Consider the following 15148-nt stretch of genomic DNA (forward strand, 5'->3'; position numbering starts at 1 on the left):
TTGTCCACTGGGTGGCTTATATTTGTGATAAATAACTACATGAAAACAGGGCTGTTTCTTTTGAGTTCCTCTATTACAAATATATGGGTAGAAGCACAATGTAAATATATGGTTTTTAATTATTGTGTTGATAACCACATAAGGGAATTGATATTCTGAATTTTTGTGATCTTTCATGAGAAATACTAATGAATATTAAGGTGTACTGTAGGCTATTACTATATTACTTAAATGTAATATCTTTATATAATATGTTAATAATAATAATAATAATAATAATAATATATAACAACATTGTACACTCAGTGACCACTTTAATTGGTATTTACTTGATTTTTTTAAACTTCTTGTTCCTCTGCTACTGTAGCCCGTTTGACGCATTGTGTGCTCTTGTTGTACTCAGGATATTCTAGCTGCCAACTGTGGTATGCTAGTTTGTAAGTTGATGTATTCTTCAAGGGTTCTGATTGTATCTGTATGTTTACACTAGGACTCGGAACTGTACTGTCCTCTCAGGTCCTCTTCGCACTTGTACTTGTGTTTGATCTGCACTTCATTGTACGTCGCTCTGGATAAGACCGTCTGCTAAATGCCATGTAATGTAATATAATGTTTGTTCTGAACAACACCTGAACCTCTTTACTGTGTCTGCATGCTTTTATGCATTCAGTTGCTGATTAGATATATGCATTAATAAGCTGGTGTGTACCTAATAAATTGGTCACTGAGCGTATATAAATGTGTATATTAAAGGGATTCACCAGCATCATTTTATAACAAACATCTTCACTGTCTACCTTTCTCTTTTTCAGTGTTTATACTTTGGTTTATTCTACCTCGTTTTAACTTTTTGCTGGATTTGTGGAAATACGATTGGAACAACGTACGATATAAATGTAAGTATAACTTGCTATATTATGGAGCAATATTGAGATTGATAAACGGCTGTTTTGATTTTATAATTAGAATGTTGAATCCACACAATTGACCACACATGCCCTTTTTTAAAGATATGTTGTTTCGATTCCATATGTCACCGCATATTGGAATCGGTGTGTGAGTGATATATTTTGGAAGAAAGTCTGGATGCTTTCTCAGAAATACATAGTCGTGAATAACGTTAAGGAGGTGGAGGAGGTGTCTTTCAAATGTATTCAGAAATTCGACCCCTCCAATCACTACAAGCAGGAAATTAAAAGAGGCATAAACATGAACTGCTCTTTTTGTATAAAGAGTTTGCTTCCCTTTTTCAGTTATTTTTTCACACAAAACTCGCCTACTTCTTTGGGCATTCCGTGCTAGTTTGCACTGATCCTGTTTGACCGATTTTCACAGTTTTGTTTCTGTGGGCATTTCACCAGGGAGTCTCTCTCCCGTTTTCTGTTTTTATATTCCTTATTTTAGTGGTTATCCAACTTATCGTTGGTAACTTTGTGATCCCTTCCCAGTCACTCTTGGTCTCCCACCCCTGCTCCCTCACATTAAGACAATAACTAAACATGAAACATGATGTGACAAGCATGAAATGTGACAAAAAAACCTTGTTGTGAATGACATCCTTGTTGCTATTGAAAACATACCTGCGCTCGACAATGACCAAGGAGCATCTTTCACAGCTTGCACTTGTCTTTATCGAGAGAGAATTGACAAAAAATATTGTATATAATACCTGCTGGTGAGGTCTATGAGTCACAATTATTACTAGCAAAAGGATATGTGACATATCCTTTGCTTGTAATACTAAACATGACTATTTTATTTTATACATGATATTTATATTTCCCAAACATTATAGTGCCCTGAAATGGGGGGCTAAAAGTGCTGTAATTTCTACATGGTGAAACCAAATGTATAAAAGGTTTATGATTAGACACTAAAACAAAGTGAAAATAAACCAAAACAAAAATGCATCTTTAAAGCTGGGCGTCTCTATGCGTGTGGGACAATTTCACACACCTGCTGACAAAAGACAAATTGCGGAGTACAGTGTCAAATCAAGTAGAAAAGTACAGTATGTCCTTGTCCCAAACATTATGGGGCGTGGAACATTAAGAATTGTGCTAAAACAAGTATTCAGTACACATTTTTAGTACTTTCTACACCCTCTGCTCACAACAAAATACACTACAATTTGCATCAAAAAGCACTCCCTGTAATCTCTGTTGAATAAGTGAACATAGGATAAATCAGTTGTTTTATTATGCAGGAGAGATTTGCGACTCTCAAATATATATAATAAATATATATAGTTTTTAGCGTTTGTACAATAAAATACAAACATTACTATATATAATTTACTGCTACTATATTTACAGTTACTGCTATTATATTGATATTTCTTTTTGTTTTAATAATATTGTTATTGATATTGTTCATTTATTTCAATTATTTATTATTGTTTTATATAGTTATTTATTGCTTGTTTAACTGGTTGCAGTTTATAAGCTTTATTTGACCCTTTCAGTTCTATGGTCATATTTCTGCCAAGTACTCTGCTGATATGTCTATATATGAATCTATGATGTGGTTGCCCCAACAACCTATTCTTGTAATGTAGGATGAAATACCTGAACTGGCTCTTTTGATTTTGGAGATATATCATGTGAACATATTTTTTTAGTTGCCGAAAATTACTTTTTTCTCATATAATGGAAAACAATATGAAGCAATATGATATCGGATAGGGACAGCTCTTGTGAAGACAATGAGGGTCTCCATATCTATTAGATAAACCTGTTTAATCTCTGATTAAGAACAGTGAAAAAGAAGGTCTCAAAGAGTAAATTGTGTTTTATCAGGGTAGTGAGCATATTGGAGGGAGGGAGGACACAAAGATGGCCTCCCAGGGCGCAGAGGAGATGGAGTGGTTGTGGAGGAAAGGAGGATACATTTTCAGCAGGGGTACGCAGCCTTAGAAACGAAGGGAGCATTGCAATGCATTTTGGGCAGTATCACTACTTGGAGGGAGTATGGATACTCCCTCCATGCGCTTGATTTGAGCTGCCTTTGTACTGGGAGGTTTATGCTTTGTTCCTGACGTTCCCTTCCCTTGATTCAAGGTGGGATTTCCTCAAATCTCCGGATGAAATATAGCAGCTAGATGGAGGGGTGTTCGGCTCAGGAAAAGGGGAGGTAGCGATTACCCTCCCTCGCCTCCTCATTTTCCATCCCTCATGCTAAGGTTATCAAATAGCTCACTTCAGGGAGAGAGCTAGGGAAGGGAATGTGTGAAAGTGAGTCTGAATGAAGCCTTGGGATGGAACGCTTCTACTTGTGGCAGCCATCTTGTATCCAGGTCACTTTGGGGATTCCTCCCTCCAATCAAGCAAGAAAAGACAATAATTTTAAAAGATTGGAACGGATCTTAGCTGAGTCCTTCTGTACCTTGCTGTACCCTGGGCAACAAATCAGCATTTGTGTGTCACCCTAAGGAGCCACAGTCCGCACTGGCCAGATTTGATTCGAGCGTGTGGGACTCATCAATGCATTAGAGTGCGGTACTTCAACAGCAAGCTTTCAGAACAGGGCTTTAGGTCTAGTATGTGCTGTGAACCCAATAATTGTGCTGAACTCAAAACTTACTGACAATGTAATATTGTTATTACATTGACTGTTAGAAACACTTCCCTCTGGCAGGAGGCTGCGGTCCATCAGGACCAAAACAGTTTCTACCCATCTGCAGCTGGCCTCATCAACAAGGCCCGGGGGACCCCCCACTGTCACAGAACATGTTACGTCAACGCACTGTCTCCCTGTGATTAATGTCAACTAGGCCCGGGACTCCCCATTGTCACAGACTCTTATCCCGCCCCCATAGACTTTATATTTTATATTTTGCACTTTAATAATACTTCTCACACCCTGCTTCAGCATCATGTTGTATTGTGAATATATATATATATATATATATATATATATATATTTTTTTTATATTCTACATTCCACCTCATTTTCATATCTATGTTTCTGTTTTTGGTATTATTCTTTATGTTGTCTGCATGCACCCACATACCACAGCAAATTCCTTGTACGTAAAAACTACATGGCGAATAAAGGGAATTCTGATTCTGATTCTGATTCTGATCAGCCTGTAAAATTCAAATGAGAAGCCAGAGATTGAGTCTTCAATATCATTCAAATTGGTTTTGTTCACCTGAAATCGGGCATGTCACTGGCAATATGTAAAACTCATCTGAGATGGCATCCCAGATGTGCCTATTACCCCATGGCATTCACGATGAATAGAGAGCAATATTAGACAGAACTTCATTTTTTTCTGCTGCACCACTAAAATAACCATGAAGTCAAAACCGCAGTATGTAGTGAACTTAGATTATTTGTACAATTATACAAACATACACAACTAAGGGTTGGAAATATAAACGATAATGACCTGAGAACTCTCACAACACCAATCCACAGCTGTATGTAAACTGCAGCAAAATGTCCCTTATTGAATGTGTTTAGACCATCATTTAAGGCCATACAAATGTACTAAATGCAATAAATATAACATTGTATTTTTATGACTTAATGGCATCTCATTTCTTTCAGATTTAATTGAGAAAGTAATTGAAGTGCTTAAGTACATTCTTAAGAGTACTCTCAACATTCTATTTCTGCACATCTTTTTAGAAAATAATAAAGGTATGTAATTCTTTGTTGTTGACATGAATATGAATGTGATTCTTTGTGCTCCTCTTGGGTGGTGAAGCTTACTCAGCTCTGATGTGTTGTGCATAGCTTAAGATTTGGTGAACATTGCATAATGTATTCCTTTGCATAATGGGCATATGTCTATAGGACAGGGAGAAATGCATGGGAAATCACATCATATTAACACATTTTCATTGACAATTACATTACATTACATGATCATGTGACAGAGCCAGAGCCAATGGTAGAAAGTGTACATGAGCATGAGCATGTGATGTCATCAGCTGCTTCTTTTCCCAAAGCACACTGAGAAAATGATTCATTGGATAAACCTAAAATCTTACTTCAATTTGTTACATCTATATTTTCTCCTCTTGATTGTTTAAGCTCAGCTATAATGTGTTGTTCTTAGCATGGCTGAAAATTACATCATTTTTTGCATGAAGGGTGGTATGTGTACAGGACTGGGAGAAGTACTTGGGAAGATATTTTCTAATTAATTTATTATTAAGCATTTTAATTATGTTACACCTCCAGAGCCAATGTAAGAAAATGTACATGAACATTCTGAAGCACACAATATCACCCACAGCTTCTGTTTACACCACAACCCACAAGCCAAGCTGCACAGACATGAGTCAGAGCAAGACCCTTCATGTGCCGCTTTAGTCACAAGAGATCAGATACCAGACCATGGGGCCCATCCAAGCACTAGAACAGAGCCTTAACAGATACCAGACCATGGGGCCCATCCGTGCACTAGAACAGAGCCTTAACAGATACCAGACCATGGGGCCCATCCATGCACTAGAACAGGGCCTTAACAGATACCAGACCATGGGGCCCATCCGTGCACTAGAACAGAGCCTTAACAGATACCAGACCATGGGGCCCATCCATGTACGAGAACAGAGCCTTAACAGATACCAGACCATGGGGCCCATCCATGCACTAGAACAGAGCCTTAACAGATACCAGACCATGGGGCACATCCATGCACTAGAACAGAGCCTTAACAGATACCAGACCATGGGGCCCATCCATGCACTAGAACAGAGCCTTAACAGATATCAGACCATGGGGCCCATCCATGCACTAGAACAGAGCCTCAACAGATACCAGGCCATGGGACCCATCCATGCCCTAGAACAGAGCCTTAACAGATACCAGACCATGGGGCCCATCCATGCACTAGAACAGAGCCTTAACAGATACCAGACCATGGGGCCCATCCATGCACTAGAACAGAGCCTTAACAGATACCAGACCATGGGGCCCATCCATGCACTAGAACAGAGCCTTAACAGTACCAGACCATGGGGCACATCCATGCACTAGAACAGAGCCTTAACAGATACCAGACCATGGGGCCCATCCACGCACTAGAACAGAGCCTTAACAGATACCAGACCATGGGGCCATCCATGTACTAGAACAGAGCCTTAACAGATACTAGACCATGGGGCCCATCCACGCACTAGTACAGAGCCTTAACAGATACCAGACCATGGGGCCCGTCCGTGCACTAGAACAGAGCCTTAACAGATACCAGACCATGGGGCCCATCCAATTTGTATGAAATTATTCAGACCGGGAGGACGCAGAGAGGGTAACAGACAGAGGGAGGGTGACTAACACAGGATTTATATATTGCTGAAGACTTGGCACACTTCTTACATTATTACATTATTAATCATTACAAACTGCAGTTATTACAATATTTGACATTAACAACCCACACGTGCAGCCCTGGGAGAAGTAAGTAAATTAGTGCTTTGATATCTTGTACGGTAACGCTTGCCAATGCTTTCGTCAAAGATAAAATATTTTGTGCGCAACATTAATGAAGTGACATGTGTGTTACTGCAGACCGTCCTGCACTGGTGTGTTTCGTGGTATTCTTCTTCATCCTGACTGCAGTATTGCGTTTTGATCACAGGACTAATCTACCTGGTACAGTATCATCATCACATCCATGCATTTTATCATCAGTTACTGTGCTTTAGAAGACCATGAACTGGTTTTCATTAATATTTTTTTGCTTACATTAAGAAATATAACATCAAAAATGAATATATTTGTAGGACCAGAAAAAGAAGAGAAAAAAAAGTCAAATAATACAAAATTACATCTACATTTAATAATCAATGTCTGTAATTAACTATTTTCATGCAAGTAGAAATAATGGGTTTCTTTCTCTGAAAATCAAGCAATTCAGGTATATTTACCTTAATCTGACAGGAAACTTACTGACTTACAAAAACTTCCCTCATTGTTTTTCAGATGTAGCTCATATCTTTGTGTACGTGTTTGGTTCTGCTGTCCTAAGTGTTCTTAATTCAGTTGCTCTAGCAACAGAAGTGTTTCTGAAAGCAGGTGAGGACAATAAAAACTTTTTCTCAATGAGAATATCGCACTGCCTACATTTATATTGTATTTTGCACCATTCCCACTTTTCCCAACCCAAAGAAACTTTACTATATATATATATATATATATATATATATATATATATATATATATATATATATATATATATATACATATATATATAAACTCAGTGATAACTTTATTAGGTAGACCTTTACACCATCTTGTTAATGCAAATATTTAATTAGCCAATCATGTGGCAACAACTAAAGGCATAAAAGCATGCAGGCATGGTCAAGAGGTTCAGCTGTTTTACAGACCAAGTGTCAGAATGGGGAAGATATGTGATTGAAGTGGCATTGACCGTGGAATAATTGTTGGTGCCAGACAGGGTGGTTTGAGTTTCTCAGAAACTCGAAAATATCCAGTGAGCAGCTGTTCTGTGGGCAAAAACGCCTTGTTAATGAGGGAAGTCAGAGAAGAGAAGAAGGGCCAGTCTGGTGGAACCTGACAGGAAGGTGACAGTAACACAAATAACCAAAGCTCTTAAGTGGATAGGCTACAGCAGCAGAAGACCAATAAATCAAATAAAAAAATCGAATAAAGAGCTCAGTGTATATTTCTTATAGAACTTTATTAGCTATTTATTATACTTCTTTTTAAGATTTCTACTGCTGTAGCCTATCCACTTAGAGTTATGATGCGTTGTGTGCTCAGAGCTGCTCTTCTGCATACCACTGTTGTAATGTGTGCTTATTTCTGTTACTGTCACCTTGCTGTCAGCTTTGATCAGTTTTGACCATTCTTTTCTGACCTCTCTCATTAACAAGGCATTACTGACTGCAGAACTGCTGCTCACTATTCTTAGCAAACTCTAGAGACTAGTGTGTGTGAAAATCCCAGAAGCTCAGCAGTTTCTGAGATACTTAAACCACCCTGTCTGGCACCAATAATCATTCCACAGTCCAGGCCACTTGGATCAAATTTTTTCTTCATTCTGATGGTTGATGTGAATATTAACTGAAGCTCCTGACCCGTATCTACATGATTGTATGCATTGCACTGCTGCCACACAATTGGCTGATTAGATAATCACATGAATAAGTAGGTGTAATTAAGTGCTCGGTGAGTGTGTATATATAACATTTAAAACAAGAAAATACAATGCAGGCAATACATACGCAACAGTAAGACAATACAGCAGCAGAATACAGTGAAGGATGAAAAACATCAGAAAGAGAGAGATAGGCATGGTTGTGTGGAAGTGTGTGTGTGTGGGGGGGGGGGGGGGGGCCTGCAGTGGAGGACCTGATGGAGCAGGGAGGATGGTAGGGATAGAAGAGTCCAGAGGCAGCATGGGCTGAGATTGTGTCGGAAAGTCAACAGGAGGATTGAATGAATGAGTTAATTAATAAATGAATGAGTGAGTTAATTAATTAATAAATGAATTAATCAGTGTTTCAGTAGAAGGGCCTAGGGGTCAGGGAAGCTTGGAAATATTTAGCAGATGGTAAAATGAGGTCTTGGCACAATGTTGCGGTGAAGAGGGTCAGAACCAGGATGATTATAAGGTTACAGTCTCAGGGTGAGGGGGAGAAAACTATGTCATCACTGGTGAATGGTATTTGGGCCGACTTGTTTAGTGTGGATTCTGAACCATGACCATTTTGTCGTCGTTTAGTTTGAGGAAGCTGTTTCATCCAGGTTTTGATGGCAGAGAGGCAGCTTCAATGTGGGATAATGTTGGGTTACAGAGGGATTTTAGATTTTAGATTTGGGTTCTACTAGTTCAGGTATTAAATGCTCATTTTGAATGTGACAGTCTCAGAGAAATGTATTGTACTTAATGTACTCTGGAAATCACAAGGCCGCACTGTGGAATTCTCCGTCAGGTTTTTGTAAATATGTACTTACAGGAAAGGGGGAGCGAACTGTGGAAGATCTTCGAGTGATCGTCTTGCCTCTTGAATCTTTATTTTTGGCCTTTTGGCTTGGTTTACAGGTGTATGCCTTCTGTAAGTATCCCAAGGAAACATTACTAAGATTTGGTACATTTCAAATATCCAAGATACTCATCAAATTGAAAAGGACATTATGCATGTGTTGGTGTAATGTTGTTACAATTTGCTAAATTATGACCTTCTCTGTTTCTGACTTTCTGGAATACAGGTGTGCAGGATAAAAAGTAAGTAGAAACTAGCTGTCATAAGATGATGACATGTTTATCTGTTATAAATTCTTTTAAGCATATTCTTTTAACCTTTTTTGTTATTCCAGTATTTCAGAATATACTATGATAGTACAAAAGTGTCATGTTTCAAAATTGTAAATGTCTCTGTGGACTGTTCTTTGTTTATTTTTAAGCCTAGATGTATAAAATTAAATTAAATAATGTAAAAGCCAAAATAGTATTAATTGTGTCTTGTTCTCTAAATTCCTTTCACTGTTGGTTGTAATATTGTCATTTGGCTTTTACTTAGAATAACAGAACAGCTGAGTCAGCTTTTCCAGAGCTGCAAAAAACGACTCCGATGTGCAACATCATCTCAGCAAGATCAGGTGTGTTGTGATTAGAGAGGGATGGAGTGTTTCTCTTTCTTAATATGTACAATCTCTTCATGCAAATGTTCTGTAACCGCCATCAGCTATTCATGCTTGTAGCTCTGAGCAAAGAGCAATGAAGTTTCTGACTGACCAGGGGTACGTTTCCCGAACAACAGCGAAAGTCACTGTGTAACCACCATCGTATGATGGATCAGAAGAGAAACTACCAACCTACTCAGGACTGCACCCCAAAACTGTAGTGACCAGGTCACAAATCAGCACCACTGCAGTTTCTATCATAAGAACCCAAACAATGTTGAGTGTTACAATTTCTCCCAAGACTAACTTGTGTCGACAGAGCGTTCCTAAACTCTTGCAGTGTCAGGAAAGAACAAGAAAATTACAAAGGGGTGTGTGAAGAGTATTGTATCCTACCAAATTCTGTTTGCTGATTTAGGATCAGACAATTGTGAGTAGGCTATGTATTAAAGTTCCACAAAACGATGGACAGTCCGGTGGCTCTGTAGGCCAGGGGTGCACAACAAGGGCCGATCCGTTTCAGGATTTTGTGCCAACTTCTGGTCTTAATTATTTAATTGATGACATGTGTATGAATACCGGCTACAGCTGCAGACTGCAAGTGTGTCCTAATGATTTTACTGTGCTCAAGTACAGGGTACAGGCTCATTTATAGAGCTGTCAGCAAATTAAAAACAAGGCAATTGGTTGGAACAAAAACCAGTATGCAGACCGGGCCTTGAGGACCGGAGTTCTGCCCCCCTGCTGTGGGCTGTGATGCATGCTCGATGCTGCTGCTGCTTGCGCTGTTGCAGGTTCAAGTCCAGTCAAGCATTTGATACACGTCATCTTTACGTTTTGTCCTGTTATTCTCTGACACATACTGAAGCGGCATTAAACATAATGGAGCAAGATGATCTATCTGCCAGTTAGTATGTACATTTACAATGAGGAAAGGAGAGTAGATTCATCCAAGATCAGGGTAGTTCATTCATGAAGGATGTAACACATTTTTAATTCTTAGAAACCTTGTTGGCCTTTTAAATCCACAGAATAACTTGCTCTCATAAACTGTATTTCCAATCCCTTTCAGAATGATTATAAAACAAGGCGGCAGCTTTTTAATAAGGCTAATAAGCTTCCACTATAAAAAGTTCAGCTCTTGTGTTTTAGCCTACATTAATCCTTTAAGCAAATTTTGCTGTGTGTGTAAATCTTGAATAGTATGAACCATTATGTTTGCTGTTGTAATTCTCAGGGGGCAGTAGAGAGAGGTTCAGACAGGGGGCAGCAAGGAGGGATACAGACAGGGGGCAACAGAGAGGGGTACAGACAGGGGGCAGTAGAGAGGGGTACAGACAGAGGGCAGTAGAGAGGTGTACAGACAGGGGGCAGTAGAGAGGGGTACAGACAGAGGGCAGTAGAGAGGGTACATACAGGGGGCAGTTGAGAGGGGTACAGACGGGGCAGTAGAGAGGGGTACAGACAGGGGGCAGCAGAGGGGTACAGAGAGAGGGCAGTAGAGAGGCATACAGACAGAGGGCAGTAGTGGGGTACAGACAGGGAGCAGTAGAGAGGGGTATTGCACAGCTACAGCTATGTGGTGCAGAGTGTCGGTCCGTCAACTGCATATTTTGAAACCCGAATTTAAGGACTATAAACACAGGCAGAGTCAACCTGCCAGTGAGCTTTTTTCAATGATAGGAAGGGATTTTAAATGAACTTGTAACGCAATGTTTTTAATGCAAAAATTGTACCTAATGTTCCTTTAAGTTCTCCTGTTTAAATGATGTTAACCGTGTGTAATTTCAATATATTGTTTCTTTTTGTAGACACCACAAGCAGATCCAGGAGAGATGGACCCTCTCTCCACCTGAGCAGAGTACAGCACACAGACAGGAGGTATTTATCTGAGTCAGTCTGTCCACCAGGGGGCCTTGCTGCAGTCCTCAAGATGCCTAATTGCCGTTTCTAGTGTAGAAACACATCGAAGAAGTTGAATTTGCAAAGCATACTGGGAAATATGGTACAAAGACCAGTTGTTATTGTTCCACACAGCAGTGTAGGTCATTTTAGCTTCAAGCTCATCTAGTATTTTTAGAACAGGACAGAGTTTAACATGATCACGGGTGAAAAAAACAAGAAGCTCAATCTGGGTCACAACTGGAGTTTTCAACCAAGACAATGGGCCTCATGCAAGAACATTTTTGTGTTCTCATCATACATTTCTCTTTTTCCATTTGAAGAGCTCAAACAAATGTACCACATTGGACTCAATGAACACACGTAACTTCCGACAACCGCGCTAAATGAAGATGTCTGTTATGATATATTACATACAGTACTGTAGGTGGGTTCCGTTGGATAGCTGGCCAATGGGATTAACAAGAACATGGCACTACTGATATCTGATTGGGTAGACTGCGGTTCATTCGTTTTTGATTTTAGTAATATTGTGGACCGTTGATGAATGTTTTCTTTTTTCTAAACGGTCCACAAAATACTTTTCAAGGGGGCAGCAAAGACGGGTACAGACAGGGGGCAACAGAGAGGAGTACAGACAGGGGGCAGTAGAGGGGGGTACAGACAGGGGGCAGTAGAGGGGTACAGACAGGGGGCAGTAGAGAGGGGTACAGACAGGGGGCAACAGAGAGGAGTACAGACAGGGGGCAGTAGAGGGGGGTACAGACAGGGGGCAGTAGAGGGGGGTACAGACAGGGGGCAGTAGAGGGGGTACAGACAGGGGGCAGTAGAGGGGTACAGACAGGGGGCAGTAGAGAGGGGTACAGACAGGGGGCAACAGAGAGGAGTACAGACAGGGGGCAGTAGAGGGGGGTACAGACAGGGGGCAGTAGAGGGGTACAGACAGGGGGCAGTAGAGAGGGGTACAGACAGGGGGCAGTAGAGAGGGGTACAGACAGGGGGCAACAGAGAGGAGTGCAGACAGGGGGCAGTAGAGAGGGGTACAGACAGGGGGCAGTAGAGGGGTACAGACAGGGGGCAGTAGAGAGGGGTACAGACAGGGGGCAGTAGAGAGGGGTACAGACAGGGGGCAACAGAGAGGAGTACAGACAGGGGGCAGTAGAGGGGGGTACAGACAGGGGGCAGTAGAGAGGGGTACAGACAGGGGGCAGTAGAGAGGGGTACAGACAGGGGACAGTGTTATTATACACATACACATTGAGAATTATTGCGAGGGAATGTTTAACCCCAAATTAAGTAATTATTGAATATGTTGTTATTATATGCACACAGCAAAACAAGAAGAATTGAGTGTTATATCAACTCTGAGAATATTATTGTGTGGACTCATATAAGCCTGTTCATTAACACTGAATATTTAACTGTTCAGCGCACTGATCAGACTGAACTCTAACCCACCACAGTTGGGATGAGTTTATGCCACGCTCACATAATATCATCCTGTTTATCACATATTTTCTTCATCTGTGTTATTGTTTTATAAAGTTTTTTCATCTCTGTGGTTTTACAGGGAGTATGAAGATGGTCTCAGTGCCGTGTAAGGATCCTTTGTTTTCGACACAAGAACACAGTCTAAGGGCCAGATTACCCCCTACTCGACCCAGCTCCTGGTCCAAGCGATGGTTCTGTCCCGCCTGGACGACTGCAATTCCCTCTTGGCTGGCCTCCCAGCGTCCGCCATCAGACCCCTCCAACTCATCCAGAATGCAGCAGCTCGTCTGGTCTTCAACCTTCCCAAATACTCACACGTCACCCCCCTGCTTACTTCTCTCCACTGGCTGCCTGTCATGGCTCGCATCAAATTCAAAACATTGGTGCTAGCCTTCCAAGCAGTTAAAGGGTCTTCCCCAGCTTATCTGCAAAAAATCATCAGACCCTACACCCCTGCCAGACCTCTTCGTTCAGCCTCCACAGGCCGCTTGGCACCTCCCCCTCTCAGAACCTCCACCTCACGCTCACGACTACTGTCTGTTCTGGCTCCTCGGTGGTGGAACGAACTCCCCGTTGAGGTCAGAACTATAGAATCTCTCCCCACCTTCAAGCGCAAGCTGAAGACACACCTCTTCAAGCAGCACCTCTCCCCATCCCTCCCTACCTCCCTGGGAACCTTAATTGTTGTCTCTGTGACTTGCTTTGTGTATCGGTATTTTTCGTTGGCTAGGTAAGCAGTGTTTGGATAGTTAACTTTTGGTCACTTTTGCTCTGTTTGTTTGTTTGTTCAAAAAAAAAAAAAATGGCCCTTGTCCTTATCTTTGTTGTACAGGTAGCAGTTGAAATTGTACTTCCCTCTAGGGTCTTTCAGCGAACTTATCCCTGGTTATGGGTATGCACTTTGTTGTACGTCGCTCTGGATAAGAGCGTCTGCCAAATGCCAATAATGTAATGTAATGTAATGTGTACCCACAATGCACTTTGCAGTACTGTTCTTTGTTAATTGGCACACTGAAGTATGACATCATTCATCTGTAAATATCGTTTAACTCACATTCCTGGGAAAGCCTAGCTAATGAACAAAACGTTAATCATGATGTTAGCAATCTGTTGCTGTTGCAATTTCTGATTCATTCATTTTCACCTCATTTGCCTACTGCTTTTTTCTGTTTTACAGAGCTCATAAAGTCAGCTTAGAGGAACGCTGCACATGAATGGTGCATTATGACAGGGTTATGTTAATAAATTAATGTTACTTGTTTTGCATTTGTATTGTGTGATTTTCAAAAAAATAAAAGATATTGATTTTCATAAAATATATATCTGTATTTTTTTTTATATAAATGCATGTTGTTTGAATGTATTTTTAGGGGTTTTAGATGGTGAAGGTTGATACTGGGTACATGACATTATGTTCAGCTCTGAGATTAGTACAGAAGTTGTTCAAAAGACAATAGACCACTGAACCGTCTAAAGACTAGGTCACACTTTAAAACAAATAATTCAGATCAAATAAATAAACAAAGAAAGAAGAATGAAAACTAATGAATCAATCACAGGCAAGGCAAAAAAAGAAAGTTGATTCGCCACGGTCTTTAATTGGATCAGTTTTTTTGCCCTCTTTATGTAATGCAATATCGTGCAACGTGAATACAAAATCTTATTCTTCATGGCATACTTATTATCTAATGTAACATAAGAGTAGAAATCATCCCTCAAAACATGAAAAGCGTAATTAAGAAAAATGGACAGCTTGGTAAAATTCTGGGTTGCAAATAGAATTGTTGGGATGCCGAGGATTGCGTAGAAAAACTGCTTTAGACAACAACCGCAGAAAGCACACACACTCACACAGCGTGAGCAGAACAAGCTAACTCATCTGAGCACTCTGAGCCCACACACTTTGCAAAACAGTTTCTTAAATCTCATTTTCGTGGCCTTGGTCTCTCCCTCTGTCTGGGTACGGCTACATCTTCTCCAGTCACGCCATAGTTGTTTTCTTGCTTCTGATTGCCTTTTACACACAGCACAATTGTCTTACACCTTCTCATCCATATCTCAGAAACTTTTAACCAACCCCCCCTTAACATTTTACTTCAAGAAAACATTCTTTCCAGTGTTTTAAGGAGAAACAGAAATAATATAA

The 15148-nt window shown here is 40.5% G+C and overlaps 1 protein-coding gene and 1 long non-coding RNA gene across 2 annotated transcripts in view; both read left to right on the plus strand.

The window, feature by feature from the left end:
• The window catches only part of LOC133141653 (uncharacterized), a 151063-nt gene that overhangs the window by 82716 nt on the left and 53199 nt on the right, over positions 1-15148 (plus strand). The window lies entirely within an intron of this gene.
• On the plus strand, positions 6524-9086 carry LOC133141659 (uncharacterized). Its single transcript, XR_009710112.1, has 3 exons — positions 6524-6609; positions 6940-7032; positions 8943-9086. It is a non-coding gene; the product is annotated as an uncharacterized LOC133141659 (long non-coding RNA).

The sequence above is a fragment of the Conger conger genome, chromosome 12 (assembly GCF_963514075.1).
Source record: "Conger conger chromosome 12, fConCon1.1, whole genome shotgun sequence".
Taxonomy (NCBI): Eukaryota; Metazoa; Chordata; class Actinopteri; order Anguilliformes; family Congridae; genus Conger; species Conger conger.